Here is an 8,560-nt window from a genome sequence, read left to right as displayed (position 1 = left end):
GATTTAATTAACCAGCAATAGAAGGCTTGAGAGAGATGAACCTCTGGGAACTTTCTCTTGTCCTTGGTTGGCTGTGAGCAGGGTGAGAACAGAACAATGGGGAAGCTTCCAGAATTAGCACTGTCCAATATGGCAGCCACAGAGACTACGGAGCAGGTGAAATGCGACTCTCCAAGCTAAGATGTGCTATAAGTGTAAAATACACACCAGACTTTGAAAATTTGTATAATGAAAAATGTAAAGGTCTTATTAATAATTTTTTATATTTATTACAAGTTGAAATAATAATATTTTTTATATATTGGGTTTACCTCTGTTAATGTGGCTACTGGACAATTTAAATGACCTATGTGGCTGCGACATGATGCTGTTCTAGAGTCTTCACAATTTAATAATGACTTAGTGTGCCCACACTTTTTAAAAGTGGCTTCAAATAGATCTCTTTTTACCTTTATGAAGCAGGTATTGCTAAAACTGTTTTGCAGATATGATCACAGCACATTCTGTGTTTAGACAATTAGCAGACTGCTTGGCTGGAGCAGATACAAGCCGGGGAATAATCAGACGGAAGAACACTGACTTGGGAATCAAAAAACTTGACTTCTCTTCCTTGTTACACCACTAAATAGCGGTGTGACCTCCAGCAAATTACTGCCCCTCTCTGGATCTCAGATTCTTACTAAAAACAAATGAAGAGGTTGGTTGGATTAGATTTTTTTTAAAATCCTCACCCAAGGATATTTTTCAATCTTTTGTTCAGACAGAGTGGGAGGGAGAGAGAGAGAGAAACATCGACATGAAAGGGACACATCGAGTGGTTGCCACCCGCACAACCCAACAGGGGCCAGGAACAAACTGCAACCGAGGTACACGCCCTTAGCGGGAACCGAACCCGGGTCTCTCTGGACCACAGGCCGACGCTCTAACCGCTGAGCCAAACCGGCCAGGGCTGGTTTAGAATTTAAGGGTGTGAAACTAGTAGCCTGTGGGCTGAATATAGCCAGAGATTTGTTTGTGTGTTTTGGCCAACACCGTGTTTTATAGTTTATTTTATTTTCATACTTTCAGGTAGGGGTCAGGTGCTGTCATATTGACTGGGCTCCTACCTCTTCCCTTGGACTCTCATTCGAAACGTTCTTTACCTGCCTCAGAACCCTTGGCTGCAAACATTAAACTCCAGGTGGAGTGACCGCTGCCTCTTCCTTCTGTGCACACGAATGCTGACCCTTAGCACCAGGAGGTTTTAGGTGGTAGCTGTCAATCTTCTCCAAGCCGAATTTTGTCTCTCCTTTAAGCCCTCTTTTTTTTTTTTTTAACTGATATTACCATCTTAATTTTCCAACAAAAACAGCACCATATCCTCCTGAAGAATTATAAATATTAAACTAGAAGGAAACAAAAATATTCTATTCAGGGCAACCATTCATTTTACAGACAAGAAAACAAGAAATCCGGGGCATATACTGCTTTTATACTTGCATGTTTGATTTTATCATCTGTCTTGGAAAATAAGTTAAAAATAAGAAAAGAACATGTCAAGTATAATTTTTAAAAATTCAAATCTTAGACTTAATTGCAATTCCTTTACATGAAATCAGGTAAAATTTTCTTCTTTTTTTTTTTTTTAAACAAAAATTCAGTGAGATGAATATCTAGAAAAACAGGATCGAACAGTTTCCCTTTCCTTGTGATTATGCTATATAAAACTTCAACAAAAAATAGGTAAATGTAACCCACGCGAGGAAAGTAAAGAGCTGAAGGGGTTTCAAGCACTGAAAGCAGTCTTTTTGCAGGGATAATAGCAATTTGGATGTGAGCTACTGCTTTTGCATATTAAACACAAGTCTTTGTCTCTTTCACCTCAGTAGTGTGAGAAAGCAAAATCAGATTTGATGGGGGGAAAAGGAAAAGACCATAAATAAAAGGGTGTGTTGTTTCCTGAGGGACATTATTCCTAATGGCATTCTGCCCAGAAGCCCTTTTTTCTTGGCTAAACCATGTGATCAGGATAAATTGAGTAACCAGACTGAGACCCCAGAGGGTCTGGAGAGACCACAAAAATGATCAGTGCCTTCACAGTTCAGACTTAAGCCAGACCTGACCCTGAGGCCAGACTGGTCAGTGTTGCTACTGAATAAACACAGTCATGGAAACCACATGTGATCTCTGTCTGGAGAAATTCAAGGTCAGTGATGGGGTAGATCCTCCCCAACGTTAGCTTTTCACAGGCACCTCAGAAGTGTCTAAAGACATGATCGCCCCCCAACACTTCCCAGGTATGTCTTTCCAGGAGAGAAGTCTAACCCTGGATACGTGACCTGATTCAAGCAAGGAGTACCTCCTTGTATTTTTCCCAGACACGTTTCACGTCACGGTCATGAGCTCTACCCTTAGGAAGCCAATGTCCAAAAAGGGGGAAAGACAGACTGTTTCTCATCCGTGGAAATATAAAAAGGTAAAGGCTGGAAGTTGCCCGAGGAATTCGAGGAGAGGTGGAAGCAAAAACAGCCTTTGCAAATGGTAAAAACCAATTCAACCAACTGAAGTTCAGATGAAAGTCAATAGTAAAACAGTTTGGAGAGACACAGGTTCTCTCAAGATGCATGTTCGTTTTCTCCTCTGCATGAATTCTTTCCCTAGCAGCAGGCCCTTGATTCTCCCTTTGTTCTCCAGCATTTATGGTCCAAGGTGCATCAGGAATCCCATTTCTCCCGTGAAGATTTTTCTAACACTCCAACCCTGCTTTTACTATCTGTATCCTTCATTTGCCACTTACATATATGGCCTTGAGCTACTTTTTAATATATTTAAATATGTGCAACTTACCTTCCTGACGAGGCGGTAAGCCCTTCCCAGGCAGCTCTGTGGGCGACAGTGTCTAGCTGAGCTGAGCACAGAGCTTTCGAGAGGGGCCCAGGGGAGCCAGCTCTCTGTCAGCCGTGCCTGGGGTCTCCCCGGGACACTGCATTTCCTTGACTCCGGGCCTGGTTCCCTTCCTGGCCAAAGAGGAACCACCTTTGACTGTCTCCTTTCTTTCCTCCCCAGAAGAGAGAAAACCAGAATGATGTTTATTTTCTTATTCAAAAGATAAGGCATCAGGGAAACAGATAGCATTATGAGTTGTCCAGGGAGGCTTGTGATAGTAATTGCCATTATCCAGCTTATTAAGATTTTCTTAGAAAACCAAACCTTTTCCCGTTGAAGAGAGCTGGACGATTTTAGAAAAACAAACAAACCAAAGGAAGCAAGTAAAAACCTTCTACAGCCTCCTTCAGGGTGTGGTTATCAGGCATCCGAGGACTTTTTTTTGAGACACACATACATTGTGTTAACATAAGTCGCAAGTTAAATGCCAGTAGGTCCATAAAACAGGCGTTAACAATAAAAATATAGCCCATGCTGAACTGTACATTTATAATGGTTAAGATGATAACTTTGTTATGCGTATTTTACCACAATTAAAAATGTAAAAATGTGCAGTCTGTGTATGATACCAGTCACTGAAATAAGTGTAGCGAATTGAAAATGGAAACTGGAGACCACAAACTTATGGTGGAAGATGGGCTAAGCTATTTTAGCCGAATTGAAGGGCAAGTGCAGTCAATAATTATGACACACCATGAGTTAGGTAAGGAAGAAAATGACCACTAAAGTTCACCAGGGAAACCTGGCTGGTTTGGCTCAGCGGTTAGAGCATCAGCCCGCGGACCAGAGCGCCTAGGGTTTGATTCCGGTCAAGGGCACATACTTAGGTTGTGGTTCAGGCCCTGGCCCTGGTTGGGGTCGTGTGGGAGGCAACCAATTGATGTGTCTCTCTCATGCTGATGATTGTCTCTCTCTCTCTCTCTCCCTCTCTCCCCCCCGCCCCCTTCCCACTCCATCTGAAGATAAATGGAAAAAATATCCTTGGGTGAGGATTTAATAAATAAATAAATAAATAAATAAATAAATAAAAGTAGGCATTTGTAAAGAAATCCAAGTCATACTTGGAATTCAGGTAAATTGAATGCATAACGAGGTGCTATATATTCATTAGATGTCTGTTTTTATTTATTTAATTCTCTGCCAAAAGAACGTGAGACGGAGCTGAGAACTATCATAATATTATACAGCTGAACATGTAACTTCATCCATTTTCCCCGAGTTGAAAGTCGGACTGTGCCAAGGACGTGCAATCCCAGCCTGACGATGCCGCGGGGAACAAAGGGAGGAAGCAGCAGCTTGGCTGGTGTCTCTGACGGGCACATCTGCGGAGAAACACTGGAGGCAGGCCTCCCTGCTCAAAACTTTCTGAAAGCTTCCCCATCGCTGCAGCATTTCTCAAACGCCTGACCTCAGGTCACTTTTTATACATACTCTGTGGAGGAAAACCCCCCGTAGGAGCTCACTGACTGCATCATAAGAATGATGATGACAGCTAGCATTCACTGATACTTAGGTGCCCATGCTGTTCTAAGCGCTTTATATATATATTAATCGACTCATTTAATCCTCAGAGCAACTTGCACGGTAGGTGTTGTCGTCTCGCATCTTCCAGGTGAGGACGTGGAGGCACAGTCACAGGGTTCATTGTTCAACGCAGTTTGGCTCTAGGGCCTGGGGCCTGCACCACCGCTGTGGACTGAGTGTCCCCCCAAAATGCCTACGCTGAAGCTCTAACCCCAGCGGTGGTGTTTGGAGACGGGGCCTCAGGGAGGCAACCGGGTTTAGATAAGGCGATGAGAGTGGGACAATGAGAAGAGACAGACACCGCGCTCTCTCTCTCAAAAACATCCAGCGTGTCACTTCCTCCCTTTGTTCCTCACCTCCCCGTGTCAGGCTGGGATTTTATGTTCTTGGCACATTCTGGCTTTTAACTTTAAAAAAATAAAAAAGGATGAAGTTACATATCTGACCACATTCTGCATGCGCACCAGGAGGAGGTCACGTGAGCACACACGATGGAGGCCACCTACGAGGGAAGAGGTCCCAGAACAACACCCGCCTTGCCAGCGTCCGGAGCCCGGACTGCCAGCCTTCAGAACCGCGAGAAAGAGATGTCTGTTCTTCAAGCCGCTCGGTCTGCAGTATTTTGTTATAATTACTATACCACGTCCTCCTCTGTCCAGCACAGGGTTGTAAGGAACGGCGTGTACATGTTAGGTCACAGTAACATGGCATAGCGTCACAATGAATGCCAACATCACAGGGTGCCCAAGGAGCGTGACTGCTGATGGGTAAGTGTGGCTCCTCCCTTCGGCTCCCACTGAGCACAGGTGTGCGGTGCTTTGCTCGGTGTGCCTGCAGGGACACATCATCTCTAAAGGCAAGTAGACATTACAGGGTAAAAACCACATTAGTGGTTTTTTAAAAATAAATTTTATAGAATGCGTCTAGATTTACAGAAAGATTGCAAAGAAAGTAATGAACACTTGTTACAATTAGTGAGCCAGTATTGATACATTCTTATTAAGTAACGTCCATACTTGATTCAGATTGCCTTAGTTTTTACCTAATGTCCTTTTTGTGTTCCAGGATTCCGTCCAGGATGCCACGTTATATTCGGTGGTCATGTCTCCGTGTTTTTATGTCGTAATTAAAAAAAATATGTTTTTATTGATTTTTTTAGAGAGAGGGGGAGAGACAGAGAAACATCAATCGGCTGTTGTTTCCTGCACGCCCCCTGTTAGGGACCCAGCCCACAATCCAGGCATGTGCCTTGTCCAGGAATCGAACTGGGACCTCTCAGTCCATGGGACGACGCTCAATCCAGGTTCATGCCTGGCACTGTCGCCAAGGAGCTGAACGGATCCAGAAGGGCACTGGTGTCCACACTGAGGCCGTGGCTCATCAGCATGGTCTGCAGGTTGTCCAGGTTGGAGTCCATGGCGTCCAGGTGCTCACTGAGCTCTGCCTTCTCCAGGCAGGCTACGCTGAGGCACTTCTCAGGGACCGAGGCCGGCGGGGTCAAGGGTCCAGGTCCCTGCATCTGTGAGGGGTGTGTCGGAGGCAATGAGGGCAGGTTCACTCTCCCACAGAATGGAGTCAAGAGGCAGCGAGAGGGCAGGGCATCTCTGCAAAGGAGGACAGGTGCCCGGGACTCTCTTCCTCCACCTGGAGGCTCCTCTTTGACTTGCACCAGGGGGCTGCTCACACCAGGGGCTTCTCATCTATGCCCTCACGGGGGAGGTCAGGGACTGCTGGGAGCCAGCTCAGAGATGTTGTAGATAATGGGTCCGGATCTGGAATCGGCATCTAGGGAGTCGAGGCTGGCGCTGCTGTGGGCTGGGGACAGAGCTGAGTAGGGGCCTTGGATGGGCTCCTGGGGGTACTATTGGTGGTACTTGGGCAGGGAAAGTGCCGAGTCGCTGTGTTCAGCATCAGGGGGATCTTTCTCTTCACCCCCAGGATCTGGTTTGACCGAACCAGTGAGGAGCTGGATAAGCTTGTTGACGTCTTCCTGCTGCCGGGCAAGCTTCTGCCACAAGCTGGCCACTGGCCGCCATAGGGCCTTGTTCTCGTGCTTCATGGCCAGGACCTTGGCGTCCTGCTCTCCCACTTCCCCTTCCTCAGCTGCACAGTGTCAGCAGCCCGGTGGCACTGTCCTGGTGCGTCTTTATGTCCTCGCTCTTCAGGGTGCACGAGCTGGTCCCTTTCCTCTTGATGTTCTCAAGAAGTTGCTCCTGGCCACACAGGAAGCGTGGGTGCTGGAACTTGGTGCCGTCCTTCTCTGGCTTGACCAGGCCACTCTGCTCCTTGCGGACCACCTTCCAGAAGCCGCACATGTGGAGCCGCCACTCGAAGCTGGCCGTGCTGTGTTTGAGGTACTTGGGCTGCACCTCCTTGGCAGGCTGGCTCTGGTGGACACGAGGAAGCTGTTCCTGTTTGGGCTCCAGCAAATAAGCACAGCGGTTCTGGCCCGGCCACGGGCAGATCGTACTTGGCAAGGTGGGGGAAGCAGCAGCAGCGACGGAACCGAGAGGCAGGCGGCCAGGCAGCGCCTGCCCCAGGCGGAGCGCACAGGCCCCGGGCCTAGCATGGTGCTGCCGTCTTGCCCCAGGCGCCTCGTGCCTGCTGCCCTTTCCTTTCATGAAAAAATATTTTTTTTGTTAATCCTGACCCAAGGATATTTCTTCCACTGAGTCTTACTTCGAGTGGAAGGGAGAGAGGGAGAGGCGGAGAGATACATCCTCCTACACACACAGATTGAACCTGCAACCCAGGTACATGCCCTTGACCAGGAATCAAACCCGGGACCCTTCGGTGCACAGGCCAAGGCTCTAACCACTGAGTAACACCAGCCAGGCCTGGCTGCAATTTTTTTTTTTTTTTTATCCTCACCTGAGGACACTTTTTTGCATTTATCTTCAGATAGAGCAAGACGGAGAGAGGAAGGGAGAGAGAGAGAAACATCGAAGGGAGAGAGAGAGAAACATCGATGTGAGAGAGACACACCCAGTGGTTGCCACCAACACGACCCCAACGGGGCTGGGGACAAACTGGAACCGAGGTACGTGCCCTTAGCGGGAACTGAACCTGGGCCTCTCTGGTCCACAGGTCGACGCTCTAACCGCTGAGCCAAACTGGCCAGGGCTGGCTGCCATTTTTAATTGGGTTGCTTTTTCCCCCCTAATTGTTGAGTTTTAAGAGTTCTTTGTGCCCTGGCCGGTTTGGCTCAGCGGTTAGAGCGTCGACCTGCGGTCCGGAGAGACCCGGGTTCGGTTCCCGCTAAGGGCGCGTACCTCGGTTGCAGTTTGTCCCCGGCCCTGGTTGGTCGTGCGGGTGGCGGCCACTCGATGTGTTCCTTTCACATCGATGTTTCTCTCTCTCTCTCTGTTCCTCTCTCTCCCTCCCACTCTACCTGAACAAAAAAATGGGAAAGTGTCCTCGGGTGAGGATAAAAAAAAAAAAAAAAAAGAGTTCTTTGTATATTTTGAATAATAGTTCTTTAGCAAATGTGTGTTTTGCAAATATTTTCTCCCAGTCTGTGGCTTGTCTTATTCTCTTGACATCATCTTCTCAGAACAGAAACATTTTTTGTTGTTGTTGCTAATCCTCACCTGAGGATATTTCTCCATTGACTTTTTAGATAGAGAGGAAAGGAGGGAGAGAGAGAGAGAAACATTGATGTGAGAGAGACACATCGATTAGTTGCCTCCTGCACAACCCCAACAGAGCTCGGGGGTCGAACCTGTAACCCTTCAGTGTTTGGGCCAAAGCTCTAACCACTGGGTCACACCAGTCAGGGCCAGAAGTTTTTAATTTTGATGAAGTCTAGCTCACCGGTTATTTCTCTCATAAACTGTGCCTTTGGTGTTGTATGTACACAGTCACTGCCATACCCAAGGCCAGCTAGGTGTTCTCCTCTGTTCTCTTCTAGGGCTTGGCCGGTTGTATGGTTCACTTTTAGGTCTATGATATTTTTGTGAAGGGTATAAGGTCTGTGTCTAAACTCATTTTTTCTCACATGTAGATTCATATATATATATATATATATTAGAAGAAAAATATTGGTAACAACCTAGTAACCTCTTGTGGCACAAGGATGGCCGCAGAGCAGTCTGGAAAATGTCAGTCTTCT

General features: G+C 46.9%; 1 pseudogene; it reads right to left on the bottom strand.

The window, feature by feature from the left end:
- Positions 1-5,743: 5,743 nt before the first annotated feature.
- LOC118636980 lies at positions 5,744-7,018 on the bottom strand (annotated as a pseudogene).
- Positions 7,019-8,560: the final 1,542 nt, after the last annotated feature.

Source organism: Molossus molossus, unplaced genomic scaffold, assembly GCF_014108415.1.
Source record: "Molossus molossus isolate mMolMol1 unplaced genomic scaffold, mMolMol1.p scaffold_m16_p_20, whole genome shotgun sequence".
Classification (NCBI taxonomy): Eukaryota; Metazoa; Chordata; class Mammalia; order Chiroptera; family Molossidae; genus Molossus; species Molossus molossus.
The sequence above is the reverse complement of the archived record's forward strand: the minus strand, read 5'-3'. Positions and strand labels throughout refer to the sequence as shown.